The sequence below is a fragment of the Thermobia domestica genome, chromosome 10 (genome assembly GCF_964235325.1).
Source record: "Thermobia domestica chromosome 10, izTheDome1.hap1.1, whole genome shotgun sequence".
In the NCBI taxonomy this organism is placed as follows: domain Eukaryota; kingdom Metazoa; phylum Arthropoda; class Insecta; order Zygentoma; family Lepismatidae; genus Thermobia; species Thermobia domestica.
This window is the reverse complement of record NC_137463.1, coordinates 248,046,651-248,069,571: the sequence shown is the minus strand read 5'-3', so window position 1 is coordinate 248,069,571 and position 22,921 is coordinate 248,046,651. Positions and strand designations below refer to the sequence as shown.

Here is a 22,921-nt window from a genome sequence, read left to right as displayed (position 1 = left end):
CAACCGGTTATTAAAATATTTCGAGTTTGCAGAACCGTTTGTTATACCACACACACACACACACAAATTTGCATTGAAAACAATATGGCCACCCCTATAAATCTGAAACGGGCAGCCAGACGGAAAAACTGAAAAACAAGTTTCACATGATACTCAAAGGACAACAGATCGAAGTAATAAAATTAATAATTAGTATTATATTCATGTATATGAATAACCGCGCGTGTACTTACCGTACGTATAACTTGAATTTACAGAAAACACTATACGCTTTATAGGATGTTACCATTATCGGAAGGCGGGAAAAAACTTGTTTGAACATGCACCCAGGATGGCGGTCCCAGAAACGCGGCGCGGGATGTTTAGTGTGGGTGTGGGCGCACGAACGGAAACACGCGAACGCGTGACGTCATTTTAAAATGTTGTTTAAATATGAATATTAAAATGTATGTGAATAGTTAGCCATGGAGAACCAACAGTTTGCTGAAGACGTTGCTGAGAAGCAAGAGGAGGATTAATCAGCCAGAAAGAAAGGAAATTAAATTATTCAGATTCATCTGATACTTCCCGTGAAAAGAAAACGAAGTTGGATTTTCTAGATTCTCTGGATTCATTATTTAATGAAATAGTGCTAGAAAAATATGAAAATAATAATGTAGAAGGTTACCCATGCTTGTCTTCAGATAGTGAAAAATCACATGATTTACCCGATGACGAAGTGTACGAGGTTTCGGAGGATCAGTTGGATTCTGAGGCGGAATTAAACAAAACCGTGGTATCAAATGTGGTTACGCCGGCACCATCACCTAATCCAGCGAAATTAGTTTAAACTGAATGCTGTGTTAATTATGTCAATGTAAACTGTGTTAGAGATTGCATTGTGAAATGGATTCCCAATGGCTATGTGATATGTTTTGCATGTTATCGAAATGAAACATTTCAGTGGGGTCATGAAAGTTTTTATTGTGATGAAGACATTCTCCGATTACGTGCGTGGTTTGTGCTGGTGAGTGCAAGTGTACAGGACAAATTGTTTTATATTTATAGTTTAACCCATGCTATTGGACCTTTAACAAGACACTATTTTAATATTCCATATGGTGAGCTAACACTTGATATGATTGCAACAGATCTTGTGCACAGTTTGCTTGAAAAAGACAAATTTAATTTATACAGTGAACGTGTGAACAGTGCTTAACAAACGTACTGTGTAAAAATGTTTTGCGAAAATCCTTTTTGTGTTTCATGTGATGAAAATCATATTAGTAAGCTGTGCGTACTAAAAACAATACATGTATACTTAAACTTTCATTCATTAGTAGTAAATCCTGCGAACATTGCTCTTTTTGCAGTGCAGTATTTATCCAATGAAGAAGCTCCTTCAATTATATGAATTGTTTGAAAAAGAACATAGTGAAATCTCAAGTATAAACTTTATACCCAAAGCGCTTGTATTACTAAAGGACACTGAATTTGTTGGACAAATTATTCCGTTTTTCTTGGAACGTAAACATGAAATTCCACCATATGTAAACCAATATATCATTGACATAGAAGATTTTAAGTTTTCAAATAAAGAATTCATCAATCGTGAATTTTGTTTAACTGCATGTGATGATACAGTAAATTTGCATTGGTTAATAAATTCACCAATAGAATATAATTTACTACCGTTAAGTTCTCAAAAACGAATGGTTAATATTAAACTTATATGGGCTAACTTGTGTGATACGTTATACTGTATCACACATACGTAACCGTATATATGAACTTTGTAAAAAAGATATAAACTTTTATTTTAAAGAGGCAGAAAAATCACTTGATTAAAAGGATTTTTTCATTAGATAATGTTATTGATTTGGAAAGTAAACAATGTCCTTCCTTAAACACATTACATGCGAACATATTTAATGATTTGTGTTCGTTTCATATTATTGCAAGTAATAATAATCGTAATGTTTTGAAAAAATCAGAATGTGCATTTCGTAATGCACAACAATTATGTTTTTGGCGGAAACATGAAAGATCAACAGCATTAACTAATGTATTTGCAGTTATGAAACGTTTAGAATTGTGTATGTTCTTGTAAATATAAACCCAATATTTAAAATTGTAAATAAAAATTTTTATTAATCTAATCTACTTGTTTTTGTTCTTTTAGTATTTTGTGTACATGGTTAAATAAATGTCATCATTTTGTTTAAGATTGTTTTTATTGAATAAATTTAAATATTCAAAGTTTTCTTGCGTACAATATGATGAAGAAAGTACAAAATGAAATATCCACACAAGATAAAATTATTATCTTGATATGCGGAATTATTTGTAAAATATACTTTGCAATCGTTATTTTAAAAACTTTTTATTTCTTTCGTAAGTGGTAATGCAAGGCTATCAAAGTAATATTGTCTTTGATTTTCATCAATGAATACACACTGTGTCCATGATGAATTCGATTTATCTAAGTTAATTATTAATCCACATTGTGGTTGTACAGTTTTAGGTATTCTATCAAGTCCCTAAATGCCATGCACATTTGCACCAGTATTTTTTCCACGAAGTAGCACTTATAATTTCATCAGTGTACATGACTTCTTTTTGAAACATCACTTAACATCACAAAACATTTTATATAGATACGCATATATGTTGGAAGACTTAGTGGCGCATATGAAATATTCACGTGAGTTGAAATAACATATTGAAAATATTATTGACATATTTTTATAACTTTCCAATAATAATAATTGGTTTTAACGCCAGAAAAATACTTTTGAAACACTTCATGATATATCTTTCAACTCTTTTATTAATAATGAACAGCCACTATATTACAATATAGAATGTCAAACATTTTCTACCAGTAGGACACATGTAATTTTTAGTGCTTACACTTGTGCCTCTTTTACTACAATGATGATTTTAAAAAGTACTATCGGTTTATATATATATTTCTATCAATTTGAGTTAGGGAATAAAATTGTGCATATACAATACAGGTTATAGGTTCGTTTAAATTTTCAGCAAAAGACACTTCACATTCACAGGTGCATCATGCAAAAGGTCCCAAGTGCAATCATCTAATGTTGCTGTAGGTGATAGTATAAATGCATAAAGAGTAGACCGTGAGGATATTCTCAAAAGTAATAGTGCCCATTAAATGCCAAATTAGAAACAAACCCGATGACAATACCTTTAGGTACGTTACCGAAGAAAATATTATCAATTGTATGAATTAACATTTGCAGAAATAGTACAAGATTTCGTTTGAACTCTTCTAAGAGTATATTTTGTTGTTTCACGAAGCATGTTAGTATTGATTTCCATAGCTGAATGGGGTTCAACATCTATACGTCGTATATGTTAAGTAACATCTTCAAATTTTACTTTATAGTAAGTATTTGCAGGTGACATTAAACAAAATGCATCTTTACCACGATATAATTTTATATTAAGACCTACTTTATTTACAATTGCTCGAGATAAAGTGGCAATATCTGTATTCAGACGACCATACATTTCAAAGTATTTACTATTATTAACATAATTAGAACGTCGTTGAAAACCTGTATTATCAGCACCTAACGTATCAAAGTGTTTAGCGGTATCTGTTCCACACAGTACAATGCCATTAAGAAAATATATGTCTAACACGACTTGTTTTCCTTTTTACTTTTCTTTTACTATTTTTGTTGGTGTTGCGCGTTTTGTAGGAGGTCCAAATCGAATATTTGTCGGAGCTTTACGTTTGCGCGACAGTCTCTTACCACTACCAGTTAGCAACATTGTTAAAAGCTTCTGTCTTTAATGTTTCACCAGCTTATTTTAAGCGTGCACGAACATTTTTTAAAAATGGTTTGTATTTTAATACATCACCCGCTACTTGTATACCCGTTTGTAATGCCTGACGACTTAATGTTTTTGCATCTTGTTTAAGAAATGGTAATGCAAAACTAAATAATCCTTGAAAGAAACTACCTATGTACCGGAGTCCCCGTTGATACACTGGTCCTGAAAAGTATGGAATACCATGACCGTAATGAAATCTAAATTTCATTTTTTATATAAAGTAAATTAATTAATTAATTTTTATTAGGAGAGCGCTTAAAATAGTGTTACACTCAACGTCCCAGAACAAAATGGCAAATTTCGTCCTGCATGCTCTTTTAGTAGTATTTCAATAGTCTTGAAGAAAATTTTGCAAGTGGTGAATAATGTATATCTTGAAATGTTATTGTTCGTACTTCACCATACTTAATATTTGATGCAGTTGCAATACGTAATAACGGTGATTTGGATCACCTAAAAACTGATATTGTATGATATCAGTACAAATAAAAAGTTGATGTCAATAACCAATATCAACATACGGTGTTTAAATACGCGAAAATGAACAAAATTTTTATTTTCACGAAATCTTAATTGTAATGCTATTGTTGATGATAAAGTAACTGATTCAACGCGTTAACTGAATTCTACTTGTACAATATTTGATATTAAAATTTTTATCTTGATATTTTATTTAATTCCTCAATGATATGATGTACGGATGGTTAATATCCATTCACAATTTTACTTTTTTCCCGTTCACCATTTTTTAGTTTATTCCTAACATTTTCACCATCAGTAACATGATAGGAATATGTGATTCACATAGTCCCACATACCAATCGGTTTCTGATAATTGAACATTATTTTTAGTTGATTTATAAAATGTGAAGGATTATTTTAGGATAAACATCAGTACTAGCATTGGAAACTAATGTGATGTGAAAACTATCATCTATACTTTCAGAAATCATTTCCCTTTAAAGTGAAGTGTAAATTTGAAGTTCCAAATTCAAACGGCAATTTTAAAGCATAATCATCTTTTTAAGTTTACTTCGATTATGTTAAAATATGTATTTTCAACTTCACATAATTTGATGTGTGAAATAAAATACGTTTACATTTCCTGTTCAATCTTATACGAACTATCGGTCCAATAATTTCCTGTTTACAATATCAAAGCAAATATTAATAATGGTCGGTATATTATATTCTAAATTACACGAAACTTTTGCACGCGTTAATAAGGAACTTTTTAATTAGGGGTTATAAAAATAGTATTTTGTACATCACTTATATATTCATTTATAAACCCAAGTACATGTAATCTATGAGTCATTTCAATTATACACTAATCTTCTAATTTTAAGGAATGTTTAATAACTTAATTTTTATTTTTATAATATTTTAAGATGCGTGCATGTTCAGGAATCATTTCTAAAATAGAAGAACGGAAGAATATCCTGGTGTGATATCAATAATTTCAAGTTCATCATCAATAATGGATTGAATTACATTTTTTTCGTTTTCACGAACATTAAAAAACTAAATGGTATATTAAGTTGTGTTAATGCAACATACCATTCTCCACCACTTAAGTGAATAGGTTGGGCAAGTTTTACTATAAATGAAGAAGTTGTATTATTAAAAAAATCACTACTAGCACTTGAAGGTACAGTCACATAGCAATCATGTTTTATCGTTGCACTAATTTTGAATAATGAACGGAATTTGATTTAATCCATGAATTCATACTTGACGGATAACCTAACCTTTACATACATCATACCTTTCGTTTTAATCCTTTTTCAATTTAAAAAAATTTGTATGAATTAAGGTTTACTTTTTGTAATTCTTCTGTATAAAATATTCCGTTAATTTTTCCCCATTGCTATCTTAATTTATAAGTAACTGGGTTTGATGGAATACATTTATCAATAATAATAATTTCTTGTGACTATTTTAGTAAATATCCTTTTCCTAACTTGCGATTCTATTTACTTACACATACATAATCAACTGGATGAAATTTACATGTTAATATGTTTTATTATTTTATCACCGTACAAAGTATTCCAAACTTGATGTATATTAGAATCATTTACATCTCCAGGTGCCATTTCAATACTACTATGATACGTATGATTATAATTTTCTACAACTTGATCTAATACATCAATATAACGGTATGTATTTTAGCAGTAAAGTAACGATACAATTTTTCTTTTAATGTTGTGATAAATCGTTTTGCTAGCGCACATGTAATTTCAGAATGTACACTGTAATGATTAATTTCATATTCTTTAAATAAAAGTTTACACGTCGATTATAAAATTCTGTACCTTAATCAGTTTGTACATAAACACCGGTAGTTTAAAATTTTTAAAAAAATTTGATTACATTTTAGAGCCCGTTTTTCTTAACGGAACACAATACGGGTACCGTGAAAAATATCTATACAGCATAAAATATATTTATAATTTTTGTTGTACTTTGCAATATTTTGCTTATCTGCCAAATCAATTTGTAATGTTTCCTTCGGTGTACTAACATAATATAGTTTAAGTTGAAACATTTTACGCGCTGGTGCATGGAATGTATTTGCATCTTGAGATGCTAACCAATTATAAATTTTGTTTTTTGATAATTTTGTTTTCTGTTGTAATGTTTTAATACTTGATAAAGAAGCAGGATTCGTATAATCATAATATATTTTTGACAATTTACTATTTTTACATTTTACATTTCCAATTTTTAATTTGTTTGCTGCTACTGAAGAACATCATGATTTCTTAACTTTACTATATCATTTCACTATAGGTATAGAATCACGCGGTATATTAAGTTCATCTAATGAACTTTTAAACTCATGAGTACCTATTGGATTTCTTGAATATTTCCGTGTACGTACATAACTTATTAAATCTATAATATTAGAACCTGATATTGTTTTTCCATTAATACGTAAAATTCCCGGATGATTCCAATGAATTTTATTTGAACTTGTTAGGTGTTTTAATAATAGATCTGGTTTCCTTCTGTGTTTTTGCTACTGATTGTAAAATGTCCGATACAAAGGGTAAAAGAGAATTAATTTTATTTGCTTCAGATACTATATCTTGATCTTTCTCAATAATCGGTAATGTAATCGGATTTTGTGAAACTGGTGAAATATTGATGTAATGCTTTCTGACACAATTTCCATTTTTCTTCAATGGTAACATCAGTACATTTTATGATACTATTCATTTCTTCATCTAAACCCGATTGATGTGTATTTATAGATTTCATATTTGCATGCATTTGTTGCATTCCATTTTCAGGAACTAAAATCATTATACAAAATTCTGACATATTTACCTTCCAAATACACTACTTGCTACTGCACCAAGTAAAGGTCCTAGTATTAATGGTAAAAATGCACCACCTTTTTGTAATAAAATTTTCTTTTTCTTGTTAAATGATGTACGTTGCGCAGATGAAGCAAGCAAGATCTTATGTCTACGTAAACGTTCCTTCTGATGCGAATTCAACGGAATGTTTCCTTTGTGAGATAGTATGTATTAAATCACCGGATGCATGGGGTATAGTTTGTTTTCGCTTTGTACTTCTACATTTGCACAAAGCACAGAGAGTATCAATGTTGTTTCACGTTCAACATCTTAAACTAAACTAAACGTAAATTACTGAATTACTGTCTTTTATATTTGCATATACATGCAGTGTTTCATCAGAAAAATATTTGTACGCAAACGTAATGCATTATTTATTTTTGCTTTGAATCAAATAATAAGTGTGAGGTTCACTTGTTACATCTTCGAAAACATTCACACCTTAATTACTATAACGTGCCATAATTTATCTAGCTAAATATTTAATTTGCAACTTATCACGAGGATTTTAAATACTATAATGAGCATTTAAACTTATATCGCTTGCACGATTTTTTCGGAAATATATTTTGTAAAATATTACAGTTAATTTTTATGATGTGCATATTTTGTAAATAATTTTGCAACATCATTTGTTTCAGACATTAAATGATCTAATATTAAGAATTAATTTTCTTGTGTTTCAAAATTATTCATATTTGCAATACCTTCGACGAATCGTACTTGTGAACTTGCATCGAAGCTTGGCATTACTGCATCATACTACCAAAAAATTTCATTAAATTTTATAGTAAACATTTGACCACGTTCATTTGCAAAACAGGTTTTTACCTGCACGTGAAGGATCAGCAATTAAAATGATAGACGGATGTTGAAACATATCTTGTTTGAAAATGATTGCATACAACAAATATTTTACTTTATATACATACACCCACTCGCTGAGTTATAGAAAATATTAGAGCTTGAAATGACTAGTTTTAACATTGACTTTCCATGGGAAATGAGAATATAAATATTTAACAATGAGTTTCCCATTCAATTATTTAGAAGTTCACAACAAGTTGTTCTGTTAACTAATTTATTACGAGAGAGTAAAATAAGAAAATAAATTAACTTAAATAGTTCAAATACAGAATGTACTAAAAGATTATATAAGGAACAAATCATTAGAAAACACACATTAAAACTTATAGATCAGGTTAAAATTATTGTCCATAACCATTAGATAAACTTCGTGTCTTTTCCATAGGTCCAGTGTAACGTGTGTCAATACGTTTTTTGTTTACTTCTTGGTGGGTTATAATCTCTTTACGTGGAAAGATCCTGAACCCCTGTTTTCGTACGATACTATTTGGATTTTCTATATTTCTTGCATCAATTTCTCCACTCACTAAACCATAGAAGCTGTCAAAAATTATCTTTTTAGAAGTTCTATCATTCAATGTAATCCCTCCAATTTTGTGAATATACCGAAATTCCCAAGAGGCATTTTTAACCCTTACACTATAATTTTTTGGCCCAAGTCCTATAAATATTACAAATTCCCACCCTTCATCTATTTCATCATTTAGATCACCGAAATAGTTTCCGAGCTTTAACAGAGGTTCCTTATTTTCTTGCACGTGAACATAATACTGTCTGTGATAGAGTAAATAACATCGTCAGGTCCTACAGTTACAAGCAATTCGTATAATTGAAGCCTGGCCAATGAGGTAATAAACCCAGCAAGTGTGACGTTGAATTCAAGAGGTACATTCTCAGTTTCTAGGTCTTTGTATGTAAGAATAAGATGATTATAAAGAAGCCAAGGTTGCTTAAATATACTGATAGAAATTGGCAAAATTTATCAACTGTCTACGCAGCTTCCAACATCAGCTTGGATTTGACTTTGTTTTAATTTTATTGAATGATATCTACATACCAAATTTGTAATTTAATATTTGTTTTAGCGTAGTGATTATGATATGTTGACCTTAAAATTTTATATACAAATACATTTAAAGTAATAACAGAATTTTCTCAATGACTAACGCGGGAGTTCCCCGATTTATATATAATTGTATAATGTTTTTACTTGTGTAACTGTTTATCTTCTTGTCCCTCTGAAATGACTCTTGACAATTATATTAACAACTATTCCTATGTAAAGAACAGTACAACGTGAGTCGGCAAATGCATTTTTACCAATTAGTCCCGGATTCGTGTCAAAATGGACAATTTTTCTTTGATGAAGCCGAGAAGCGGTTTGGATTTCGCTTTAAGCTTATGTGACTCGTTCCAGCATAACCTTGTTGTTGCATAATAACACCAAGGCGAAACAAACTAATTTCTCTCCATCTCTAATATAAATGCATAAAGTAAATTATTTAAAACAAAAAATTGGTTTAAGCCAAAAAAAACGGGTTTAAACCAAAAGACCTGTTTTTTTGGTTTTTACAATAAAAACCACGGCTTTTGCCAACCCTGTTTGAAGAAACGTATTCACATAGTCCCGGAATAAACTAGGTGAATTCCGGTCTTCAGAACCCATAAGTTCGAATTCCCAAAATTCTTACATTTTGACAATTTGATAAGCCTTTTCAAGAGTACGGTGAGGCTTTGGTGTACTAAATGTTCCATTGAATGCACGTTTAGAATCGCTATGTGTGCAATTGTAAATAGATTCATCTTCCATACATAGCCGGCAAAGCCCGAATATTAATCGTCCTTGCGCCACGTACGGAGGAACGGGAAAAAAATTGTTTGGGTGCTAATACGGTACATTTTACAATACCATGAACACTTCCCACATCTGTGTACTCTTCCTTATGTATCTTACATGGTTCCACCGGAAGAGGCTTCCTTGCCATGGATATATCGATGTAATATCGTAGTAATAAATCTTTTCATCGTCCGTACAATTGACATACGAAAGAAAGATTTCCGTGCGTCTTTTGTTGCAACTCTTAGGAATAAGAAAGTCGCTGGTATCAGTGCAATGTTCTTTAAGAAACTTGCGACTCTCCATCTGTGAGAACTTTATCATCCCAAGAGCACTCCCAAATCTCATACAAATTCATTTGTAGAGTTTTCGTGAAATATTCAGGGCGGAGTTCCGTATGTTCGTACATTTTTTCGAATTTATTATACGAACCATGATCATTACCTGCTACGGCATTACGGTTATACGGGAGACGAAGCTTACATCAATGCCAGTAACAACCCATGAACTGAAAGACAGTGTTCAGCTCTGCGTGGTATCTGCCAACATTATACCTTCCAAAGATTGCTCTGCATTCCGCCCAGCATGCAAGATTTCTATACCCATTACGTGTTCCATGTATTTTAGCCATTTCATTCCTTTTCACTTCTTTTTGTTTTATGATGGAACCCCCAAGGTGGGTTAACAGATATTTCTGGAATATATGATCTTCGATACGTTCGCATGTCTAAACTTGCAATCGTCGACGAAACAAGAAAACTGTTATCCACCCGTTTTCTCTTCAATAATACTTGTAAATTCGATAACTATCTCTGTAGGAATTCTCACATCATTTTTACATTACTCCAGCATATCTTTTTGCAAATTAATTGCTCTCCCGATCGTACACGTTCTTCGTGCCACGCCTCCAACGGCTGTCGTTGTTCAGTACTACGCGATTCATGACCATAATATTGTATTACGGGATATGCTTCTACATAATTTTGCTTTTCATATGTATTATAGAAATTTGGGAAATCTCCCTTTAAATTTTCACTAAGGCCTAAAGTCTTTGGTAGTTTTTACTGCTTAACTCCGACGAAAAGATAATCTCTGAAACTGATTTTATTTGGAATAGATATATCTTGCATCTTTTGGCCTTGATTTAAGGTTTTGGAATAATATGCTTGGACTCAATGAGAGATCTCAAAGAGAAGATGTTGCCAAAGCGAGAACCATAAGCGCAACTACACAGATCTTGTTAAACACAGGTCTATTTAATAAAATATGCGTAATAAATGCATCAATAGTCTTAAAAGAAAACGAGCTGTTACCATTTTTATCACCACATGTATTGAAGGGCACGTCAATGTCTTCGTTCATGCATGCATGACATAAATGTCTAAAGCATACTAAGCATACCTCATGCTCATTTTCCGGTTTGAGCATTGTTTGCACATCATAGACAGTATAAAAAACCTCTATACATGAGTTGGTTTGTTTCGTCACATAACATGAGTGACGTTGTACATTTTCACGACATGTACTGCAAAAGCTTTCCCCACATGAATGAGCCGATTTCCGAGTTCTTAAATGATAATTAGCATTACAATTGGTGCAAACTTTAACATATTCACACACATTTTCGCCAAGTTCAATTGGTTGTCAAAACATTCACACCTAGTATGCATTATATATGCAGTATGTATCTGTTGTATGCATTACATTTTACCGTATCCATATGAATATTTACAATATGTAAATCTGCGTAGGATAAACACAATATCTCACGCTTATGTGTGTGCTTAAGTCCATAAAAACCTACTAAACAGTTCAGGCAATAACTGTCCTTTCTTAAAAATGACCTAATGTTTTTAATTGGTCTAAAATGTCCAATGTTACCCCGTTCATCGTAATAAATAAAATAGGTTTTGCTTCGTGTGATGCTAATTGCTCTTCATCTATTTCTGGATAACGTACTCTAAATTTACGATTGTCTTTAGAATTCCTGTCATAAATTATAATTTGATAATTTGGACTGAGATGATTTTGTAATAAATCAACATCATTGGACTCTCACCCATTTTTCCCTTTAATGCTAACTCCTCCATCTGTACAAAGGGCAGTAGCTCTACGTTTTAATGTGTCCCGACTTCGGTTTATTAATTGACTAAATTTTGATAAGATTCTGTATGTTTAGCTATGCCTCAACCGATACTCTTGAGCAAACAAAGTTTGTCCGTTACGCTTCCCGGAAGTTCTACTAACTGTTGAATGAAAAAACCTTTCATAGGTAAATATTGCTCAGTGAGGAATTATTACTTCTTCCAGCACCAAATATCGCATTAGTAGTTGAAATCGAAATAGGACTTGATTACCTAACAGGAAGTTCTCATTACTATTTAAAACTGTAGTAATAGAAACTAATATGGTTTCTGCAGAAATATCTTTGCGGTGTCTCCGTGGAACATGCATTGCCTTGTTATTTCTACTATTAGAAATATCAATGTATATTCCAACAAAATCGATAAGTCTCGCATCCTTAAATGCGTTATTCAATGCGAAGTTCATCAAGTTTTCAATATAGTCCGCAGGATTTCTAATTCATGGTTTTCCCTTGGCCTAAAGGCAATTTCATGTCCCACCAAGTTAAACTTACTGAAACTCTTTCTGCTCTCACGTACAATTTCGAAGCTACATTCCCCTCTATTCTGAACATATCTTTGTCACGTTGCGCAATATTAACATTATCCGGATGTTCCAGGTTGTGGACAATCCCTCCCGTAACCCCGAGTATCTCGTGAACATTGTACATTTCAATCTACCTCATCATTTACAATATACACAGGATTTTGCCCGTTTTCACATAATTTATTAAACAAGGCCCCCACATAATCAGATGTTCCAGTTTCATCACGATTAACAACAGCGGAATTTTGACTGATGTGCGCACCATCTGTATCAAAAAGTAATTGCTCATTAATAATCTCGTCAATTAAATTAAACTTTTCAACTTTAAGTTTAGTTTCCAAGGGTTTAATTTCTTGGTGGGCCTGAGTTACAGGATTACAAGCAACAGATGACACCACGTGATTAAGCGAAATAAATCGCGTACCGTAATTGCAAAAATCGGCTACTTTTGCCACATTTATCCTCTGTTTGTTCACGCTGAAAATAGTTAAAATGCACAAATTTGTCATGGGCCCACTAGTACATCACTTGTTCACAGAAGAATCCGTGCACAAACAAGCCAATGATATTCGCGCATGACATTGCATATTGCAGTATGAGGGGTTGCTCATTATAATGAAAAAGAGAACTTAGCTAGGTATCATACCTTTCGGTTCCCCGCAGTCCCTGGCGCTGTTTATCCATTATGAGCCACCACGCCTCCATGACGACTTCATTGATATCCAGGCATTCAATTACTGCCGCCAAATAGATCTCGTCCAACTTGTTGAATTCATTTCGAGCGATTCGCCGACGAAATATATCTGTGAAAATAATTAATTTTAGTATATTGCAAACAAATAAATTATCAACACAGAATATAAATTATAATGCTGAAGCTTTTACAAAACAGTTTTATTTTTTTCAAAGTTGTATTTTACCAATAAAGTTACATGTAATGATACGCCCATATTAAAATTACAATAGGAGAATTTCTTTGTTAAAACAAAATCTAATGTATGTAATGAAAAAGTAAAAATTCTTATATACTAAAATGTTATATGCGTTAACAAATATTTTTAGCGACTAAAAAACTAATGAAATTGTAAAACAATACTAAACAGCAAATGACAAAAAATATAATTGTCAGAAAAAAGTTTTACTAAAATAAACGTTCACAAATATGAACTGAGACTGCACATAAATAAGATTCAAAAGCGAGAAAATGTAAATTAAGCATGTGATCTATGATATGTAATTATTTTTTCTTAAACAGGTATAAAAATTAAAATGGAAGAATTCCCTGTCATGAAACTTATAAAAATATTTTTTCTTAGATAAACATTAATATAAGAAATTACGATGGAAGAATTTCATGTAATGAAACGTACAAAATGATTTTTCTTAGTTAAACGCAAGTATAAAAAATAAGTTGAAACAATTATAATCGCTTGGTATCGGATCGCTGTTCGGGTACCATGTATTTACGTAAGCGCTTTCCGTAGTCTGTCCCCCGTTGTCCTGCCGATGAGTATTTTCCGGAGACCTGGACTTACCTAAGTAGGACGTTGAAGGACATTTCCTAAAAGGGATTACTAAATTTTCTCCGAATTGCCCGCCAGTTTTAATAATAAGATTAACATTAGGCGCCGAGAGGTTCGGATGGTGCGTCTCAAAAACTTCATGGACGATCAGACGATCAGTCAGACCACAACGCACACAAACATTATTCATACAACAAAAACACGAGATTAAATGACACTATGCTTATATATTAAAATACTATTAAAAATGACGAAGAGAAATGATCACAACACTTAACAGTGCATATGTATAATTACTTCCTTTAATAAAATCACACTTTACTTTTTCACTATATTTTAGCCCTATGTAACTTTATATATTATGATTGAAGATTAAGATAATGATTCCACTTGATATAATTTTCTCACACCACTATTGCACTTGGGGTATTAGCAGTGGGGAAAAGTCGCCGGGATAATTCCACGAAGTAATATAGTTGTTGCTCCAAACAATCCTGAAGAGTCGACACGAGTCCTCAGCAAAATTACGTAGTCTCCAAAGTGGAATGATAATATTGGAGGGCGCGTTATAACTAGTACCCACAAGGTGTATGAACCTGGGATTTACTGATTGGGGCTAGCCGTAAGAAAACGTCCTTCACCGGCTAATAACTTGTGCCCCTTAGCACATCTACGTGATTCCCGACACAACGTGCGTGGTTACTGCTTACAATTACGGAGTAAGACTCCTCGAACTTAGAGGTTCGAGATACAAGCTGCATTGGTCCACTGACCAATGTTGGCAGTTCATTCTTAAAAGCAGTCTTAAATCACCTGCATGTTACATGCAAATAGAACATAACAGAGTTGACGTTAATGTTAGTCCATTGGCCACAATGCACAAGAGATTGCGATAACGTGATTGTGGGAACATTTAGATAACGTGCTAAAGCGATGTGGCTGGTGCCATTTAGTCGCTTCTGCACGTGGTCTGTTCTGAATCGCTGTATTTCCATAAATGATTGGATAATACACTTAATTCAGTTCCAAATGACCATAGAACAGTTTTTGCATATTGATAAGTGAGGGAGAAACACTGAGAATCTTCGTTGCTCACTGAAATGTTCTCACCACATAATAACGTTTATATATACATAATTAAAAACGATGAAAGAATTCTTTGTCCTGTTGCATGGGAAGAAACGTTCCCATCGAAGAACTTACTGGCGTCAGAATATAGTATACATCGAAAAAATATTACTGTCTTTCCAAAATATACAGAGCGTCCACAAAAATACTTCTATAACCTGGTGACGGCTATACAATTGCATTTAATGAAACGTACAAAAATATTAAAAATAGAAACCGAACCGTTGAAGATAACAATTATGTGAAGAAATATATTTTTAAATTTTTCAATCATTTTATATAAGGAAAAAACGAAACTTGATTCTACATATTTAAACTAATAACTACATTTTTCAAAATAAAACAATTAATTGTAAAATTAAATTTTATAAAGTATAAAATTAAAAATTATATAGTCTTATAATTTACGTAAAAAGTCATTAATGCAAAATAATTCTTGAAATGTAGATTAATAAGTATGTAAAATATTTTATAAAATACTTTTTTTTGGAAATTAATCAGCTAACTCTAGTCTAATCACTGGAAAATCTTTAATCCTCGATGTCTGTTGATCGTAGAAATCAGTCTTTTGTTGATAAAATCTTCACTTGATCACCGACTGTAAGAGTGTGATAAAACAATGTTTTATTTAATACACACCTGTTATAATGAAATAACTTTCATAAAGAAAAAATAATGCATAACAATTAAGGAAGAAAATTCGTTTTCAATGTGCGTGAAAACTGACTTTTATAATATAGACAACATCACTACTGCCACCTGGCAGAAATATCGTTAAGCATAGCATTCGTTCTGCTGGCAGCAGGGAGTACGGCTCCACTCTGTTAATGTTTACGCGTAATGATACACTAGCCCCGAAATACGATGTATGTAGAAGTTATGGTTGACTACAGCGCCACAAGTGAGGTTGTGTTAGATAATGAAATTATTCAGTTTACTAGTTAATGTTTACGTGTTAACAGTGCAATGTCAGATGTTCCTGCAATTTAATTTTTCCCTATCAATACTATGGTTTAAACTTTAGTCTTCCCTACAAGACGTGAATAAACATTTTAGTGCTTGCAAGTAAACCTGAGTACGAACAGATACTTTTAAATTCGCATACGTATATACTGGAAGTAAAGTATGTATGTAACATTTTAGTATAATAGTATATTTTAATAAAAAGATATTATTTTTAACTAAAAATTATATTTTCATCTTGTTATCCACAATGTAATTATCATTACCGAGTAATAATCATGTAAAATGATAAAGTTATCAAAAAATCGACGCCGTATTTGTTTGTCGATATCATGATTTTTGTTATGTACGGTATGACGGGCTAAGTTGTACCAAAGTATTGGCTGGTTCAAACGTAACACGAAAATATCTCTCTTTACTCTTTATGAATGCTAGTTTAGCATTTCCATTGAAATATATAACATACCTAAAGTGTAAAAATATCATGGAAAATAAATTTTCAAAACTAGCGTCCACACTTTGCAAGCCTACAGTTTTCAATTCCGCAAATCGAATGCTACAGATTATTTCTCTATATAACGTCTACTTTAGCTAAAAAGCATTTGAAATTTTACCCCACTGTTGTGTACAATTATGTCCTTTCCCACTCATCTTCACACCTTCCGGACATACCACTAGGGATCTACTAACGTGAATAATTGAATATTTTTATTTTTATTTGAGACTTTTTATGAATGAAACCTCAAGAATTCGATTGTTTATTTTTTTACTCAAAGTCTTACTTTTTCACGTTTACGCCGATTCACCATATAAAAATCTAATCCATCGCTTCATATAAAAATATTTTTTTTCGATAATTTTCATTATTAATCCATAAACTCATGTTAATAACGACCCAAGCAATGACTGCTATACTGAAATAGATAGAAATGCATTTACTCGTCACCCAGCAATATAGAATATACCTTCTCCCCCACACAGCAATATGTAAGATATGATTCAACCGATGTTTTTGGTTTCTATCATTTTATTGTGTCGTATGTATGTATATTTTAACATTCTTTTATTTCAAATCGAACAGGCATGCATGCATGTCTTTTGATACATATACACTGTATTAATACACGAAAAGGGGGAAAATGGCAAAAACAACGATTGCTCAATGCAGTATTTAATAATATAGAAAAATACCCTATTAACCCATTCTTCTTGCATTTATTCATACGTACAACATGAAAAATTATTTTTCCTTCCTACAATATTAGCCATATTGCCCTTTCTCTTGGAGCAACAAGCAACCCACGTTATCACCCCGTGTTGGCTGACGACAGGCATTATCCATCCCGTGTTGGCTGAATGCTAACAGCCAATCATGCTCACGCTTTCACTTTTATGCGTATAGCTCTATCTCTCGTACTCGCGAAAAGTGAGGCAAGCAGACGGGGAATCTAACGGACCAATCTGCTTCGGGCTTTCACACAAGGATATTCTCGCGATCACGTTCTTTCAGTTAGCTAGGCAGTGGTTAAAAGAACGATAAATCGCTGCGTAAACCGATGAACGCGAAAAAATATTTGAATATGAGTTATTAAAAAATAACGTGTGTAATTTTATAAGTGTGTGTATGTGTGCGAGTGTGTGTGTGAGGGAATTAAATAATAAAAATATGAATGCAGAAACTTAAATTATGTATGGTACCATTTTAGCATTATTTACTGGTTTATTCTTTGCATTGAAACTTGCGTGTTTTTTTTCAAAGTCTCTCTTTCTAGTTCCAATAATAATAATTTCACCGTAGCTATTTGGTTCCTTCAATTTTAAGAATTAAATAGCGCGTTTCAGCAGCTATAAGTGTTAGGTTCAAAACTAATAATATTCTTCGCCCCAGCGGAATTGTATCAGCTCGGTTTGTGGTGGACAAAACGTGTCCATGGATTTTTCATAGTTAAGTTTTTTTAAGTATAAAATTGCATTTGGTAATTGATTGATTATATCTGCTATGTTACGGCTAATTGTTTCAATATCCGCTCGTCCATAAATTGCCCCAAAACGTAAAATATGTTCAGAAAATGCTTCCCGGTGCCACACTAGATTACTACTTTGGTGTTCTTCCTGTTTCCATGCAGTCCTTAATTTAATCCCGGATCGCCTCTATTATTTTAACACTTTAAATTTGTAAAAATCGTAGTAACACGTGCGTTGGTTTCCTCGGCCGCACACTGGATCAGTGTAAGCGTCCCTGGTTTCGGACCCAGTTCACATTATATATGGATTATTGTACGTAAATTTCTTCTCCATTTATTTATTTTTCTTCCTCAACTTTTCATAACTAGCTCTCTAGTGTAAACAGCATCCTATAAAAATAATAAGAAGAAAAAGAAATCTTCCTAACTATATATATATGTGTTAATATATGTGTTAATATATGTGTTAATATATGTGTGTCCATATATTAACACATATAACTAATATGTGTTAATATATGGAAAAGAGTTATTTTCAGAGGAAGATTGAGTTCAATGCGTCTTATAAGACTTTCCTATTATCTTGACCAGGAGACGAGATGAGACATTTGCCTTTCAATAAAATTAACTATACTTTAAACCAAAGTTTGGCATTGACTATAGTGAAATACAACACCTAAAATTTTATAGATACATAATCAAATTACTTACGTAATTGAATTCAATTTCTTCTTCTTCTTCTAACTAATTAAGTAACTACACACAACAGTAAATCACAAAAATTGAACACGTAAATCCAATACTGAAACAAAAACTAATACATAATTATTTCAAGCTCCAAATGTATACAATTGCCCAAAAACATTTATTTATTCATTAATATTTTCATTCGTGAGTCTTCAGAGGGGTGTTAAAGCGGGTTAGCATGTACTCTTTTCAAAGAGAGAGAAAGAGGAACAAGAAAATAACAGCATTCAGTTCGGCTATATTTTCAAAGAGAGTGGGAGTGTTAAAGCAGAGAAGCGTGTTATGTTTTCAGCATTCAGCTGGGCGACATTTGCACAGAGAGAGAGAGAGGGAATTCGAAGTTTGGTGGCTAAGATATTCGTTCATCTAACATTTCCATCGTTGGCTATTAAGTTATTTGAGTTAAAGGTAAACGAAACCGTATGCATGCAAGCGGGTGGAACGTATGATAACAAATTGGCCCCCAAATCTCGCAGTCTTGTTTCTTAACTAGGTCAAAACCGAGTGGGAGGAACTTCACGTTACCTTGTGCAGGGATAAGAATTTGTTCCCTGAAAGGAAAGAAAAAAGACATCAAAACAAGAAATACAGTTTCCTCTCCCTTTCGCGCGAGCAACCATTCCAAATCACCTGTAAATACAAAGGTACTGTTCGGTATAATCTCGTCTTGTTCTCTTTATATAAATAAAGGAAGATACGCGGTTAAAAAGACCGGGTCAGCTGATTTCGTCCTAAATAACATGTGTTTTTCCCTCCCGTTATTTTTTCATACAGTAGTGGAGGTAGAATTATCTTATCAGGGCTCTCCAGTGAGGAATAAACATTCTTTTGTCCAGGACTTAATACACGTTTTGGCCATTCCTTCTTGATGTAATGTTCCGCTTTGTTCCTGCTGTCCCATTCTCAGAGGAAACAACAATATTTCGTATAACCAAGATACAAACCCATTTACAAAGAAATAACTTTTAAATCACAGCAAAGGTCCACTTGTATTTCTCATACCGCATTCTTTCTAATACTATTTTGATGTTTCCATAGGTTTCCTTCATATTAGTTGCATAAGCCAAATGCACTGCAGGAAATTTGTTGCCATTGTGGTAAAGGACAGTCAATAAACAATCTCCATTCTGTAGTTATATGTGCATGCCCACAGCACAGACATTATTACAATACATTAAATCATTTTCTTGGGAATAGTAGTTTTGAAACTGTATGACGATTTCGAAAAATACACACTTTAGTGTCACGATGGAGCAGATTCCAGCCTTTAAGTCTAGAAGCAAGAAGTTCTGCCTGTATCTTGGAGAGTTTAAATCCAGTACGAAGTCATTTAGTTCACCCTGAGTTATCAGATGGGGATCCAATGTAGATGTCCTTCCTACATAAGTAGGATAATCTTCTTCATTTGGAACTTCAGTAGTTGCCTCAAGTACGTAATCCTCTTTTACCATAAAATGAGCAGGAGGTACTGGTACAGGTAATTCTGCACTGTATGGAACTGGCCTAATTGCTGATGGCAAATTAGGTTACTTTACTGTGTGCTTAGATTTACTGGTTATTCCTTTTATCTGTGTCATACAAAAGTAGCAGTCTGAAGAATGATCTTTTGGTTCCCTCAACATCATCGGTACTGCGAAGTTAATGTTTCGTTCACCATTTGCCCACCCAGTCAGACGTTTCACGCAAGTACAACAAATGTAGTGAGGAGTCCAATTCTTATCTTGGTCTCCTACACAGCAACCAAAATATAACTGATAACACTTCCTCTCAAGTGGAGTAAAACATCGACGTTGCGATTTAAATGTCAGCTCCCCACATACATAACAGAAATTGTCCCGGTGATTTACACACTTCCTTGGCATCTTGTATTCTGTAAGGTATCACACACACACACACACACACACACACACACACACACGCGCGCGCGCGATTGTACACTCCATCAATCATGAAGCAGCACAAACGTAATCTTACTCAGTACATCACCACACAACACAATCTATTCGAACTCCACAATTCACAAACACTCAACTTACACGCGGCCACATCTAAAACACGTCCAGCTTGGACCGTCACTCGACGCTACTAACAGTCATCAGGCTACGTGAGTTATCAATTCTTATGCATTGTTGCCAGAACAAAGTATTAAAAACTGACTTATTTTCCAGAGAAAGCATACGTGTATTTGTGCTTTTATTTGAGTATCCATCTGTGTGCCGACAATAATACGTCAACGTTAGGTTTTTGTGTTTGGTAAAAGTATTGCATAGTATATTCTTTATTACCTATAAATAGACACAATAGTTTATCCTCTAGACAGAATAATGCGATTCACATGAAATTAATATTATTTATTAAGTAGACATGAAACTGTTTTAGTGCAGTTCCTGTTTCTGTATCACTATATACAAATAGCTAGTTGAGACAAAAAAAGTCTTATAAACTACTTTTTGGAGGGAATTTCCCACAAAATCTCTCTAGATATTCTCTCATACAAAAATGGCGACATGGTGTACACATTGAAAATATGTTTTATTCGAAGTCCAGTGAGGTATAAACCGTGCTTATATTGTAATTTTCGTGGAAGTTATATGTGATTTTATCTGCACTAATTAATATGGTAAAATGAACAGTACACGTAGCATATTTTATATAAATATGTTTATTTTTCTAGAAATAATAATGCGATTCTTATGAGTGTAAATTAAGCTAACATACAATATAATTTGTGTGTTTATATACGTAAGGGTACCCGAGTTACAGGTATGAAGATGGTTTTAAAAAATGGAAATTTGAGGAGAAATTTCCCGAAAATCCCTCTGTCACGGGGAAACTGAAGGTAATGGAGAAAAACTGATTGCAGATTCGAAGTCTACGTGAAAAGTTATATTAGAATTAGATATTTTCTTCCGTGTGCCAGAGAAAAAGTTTTTTGTCGACTAGTGTTATCAATCACACCGTTACCATCAGGTAATATCTCATGTTACTGCCATTAATTTGAGCTTCTACTATTGTCGATCGATATGTCACACACTCCCTCCTATTTGAAAAATGAATTGGATTAACGATTGCAGGCTTCCAAGATGGTGACCAACTTTTTCATATACCGAAATACTGGCCTTACTGACACTGACTATTTGAGTGTTTGTCCGGTCGACATATGCAATAACCATCCACTTACAGTATGTTTTATACTTTTGGACCAGCCTTTATATTTAATAGCAATACAGTTTATTTCATAATATATACGTCGTGGCAACATAATTCACCGACAAACTGGAGACAGAATGTCGTAGGTAGTAATTAGGATGATATACAGATGGGAATGGAAGAGTCGCCGGGCAACGGAAATCCCTACAAGCAGATGAAAAACCCAGACATATATTCTCTATCGGTGAAGACTCCATTTTGCGGCGAGTGCTCCACTTCTGTGTTTGTGTCTTGACATTTGTTGGGTACGACTTTCTGCATAATCCTTTTATCCGACAGCAATATATTTCTTAAATATTAGACATTATATCAGCGGTTGCATGATTTTTTCAACGCCACTCATGTAAATGTTGCCTATGGGTATCGGACTTTTTTTTTTTTTTTTTTTTTTGCTTAATTTCGTATATACCTCAATCTCCTCTGTTTATCGGTGTATTATCTTACCATTCTGTATACATAAATGTACGAGCAGTTGTTTGGTGTTAATTTGTTAATTAAAAGCTTGAATATTCCCAAGTAGTGAGCTGGGTGTAGTTTGGGGACTACGTCTGAAACCGGTGCAAAACACAGTTTCAACAACTTTGTTAAAATTTACTTTACAAATTTTTAAATTCGACCCTTATTATTATTAGATATTCTTCAATCCATTCGTCTCCGTAGTGATTTTGAATAATTGCTGCTGCTTTAAATTGGAAGTATTCAGTTTTGTCAACAATTCCATCTTGAACTTTAAAAAATAAATAAATACATACCTAAACATTAATAATCACAAGAGGTAAACCGCCGGATTCT

General features: G+C 32.9%; 1 protein-coding gene across 1 annotated transcript in view; it reads left to right on the top strand.

Moving 5' to 3' along the window:
* LOC145663151 (uncharacterized) overlaps positions 1 to 22,921 on the top strand; it is a 110,059-nt gene that overhangs the window by 81,369 nt on the left and 5,769 nt on the right. The gene's annotated exons all lie outside the window — the stretch shown is intronic.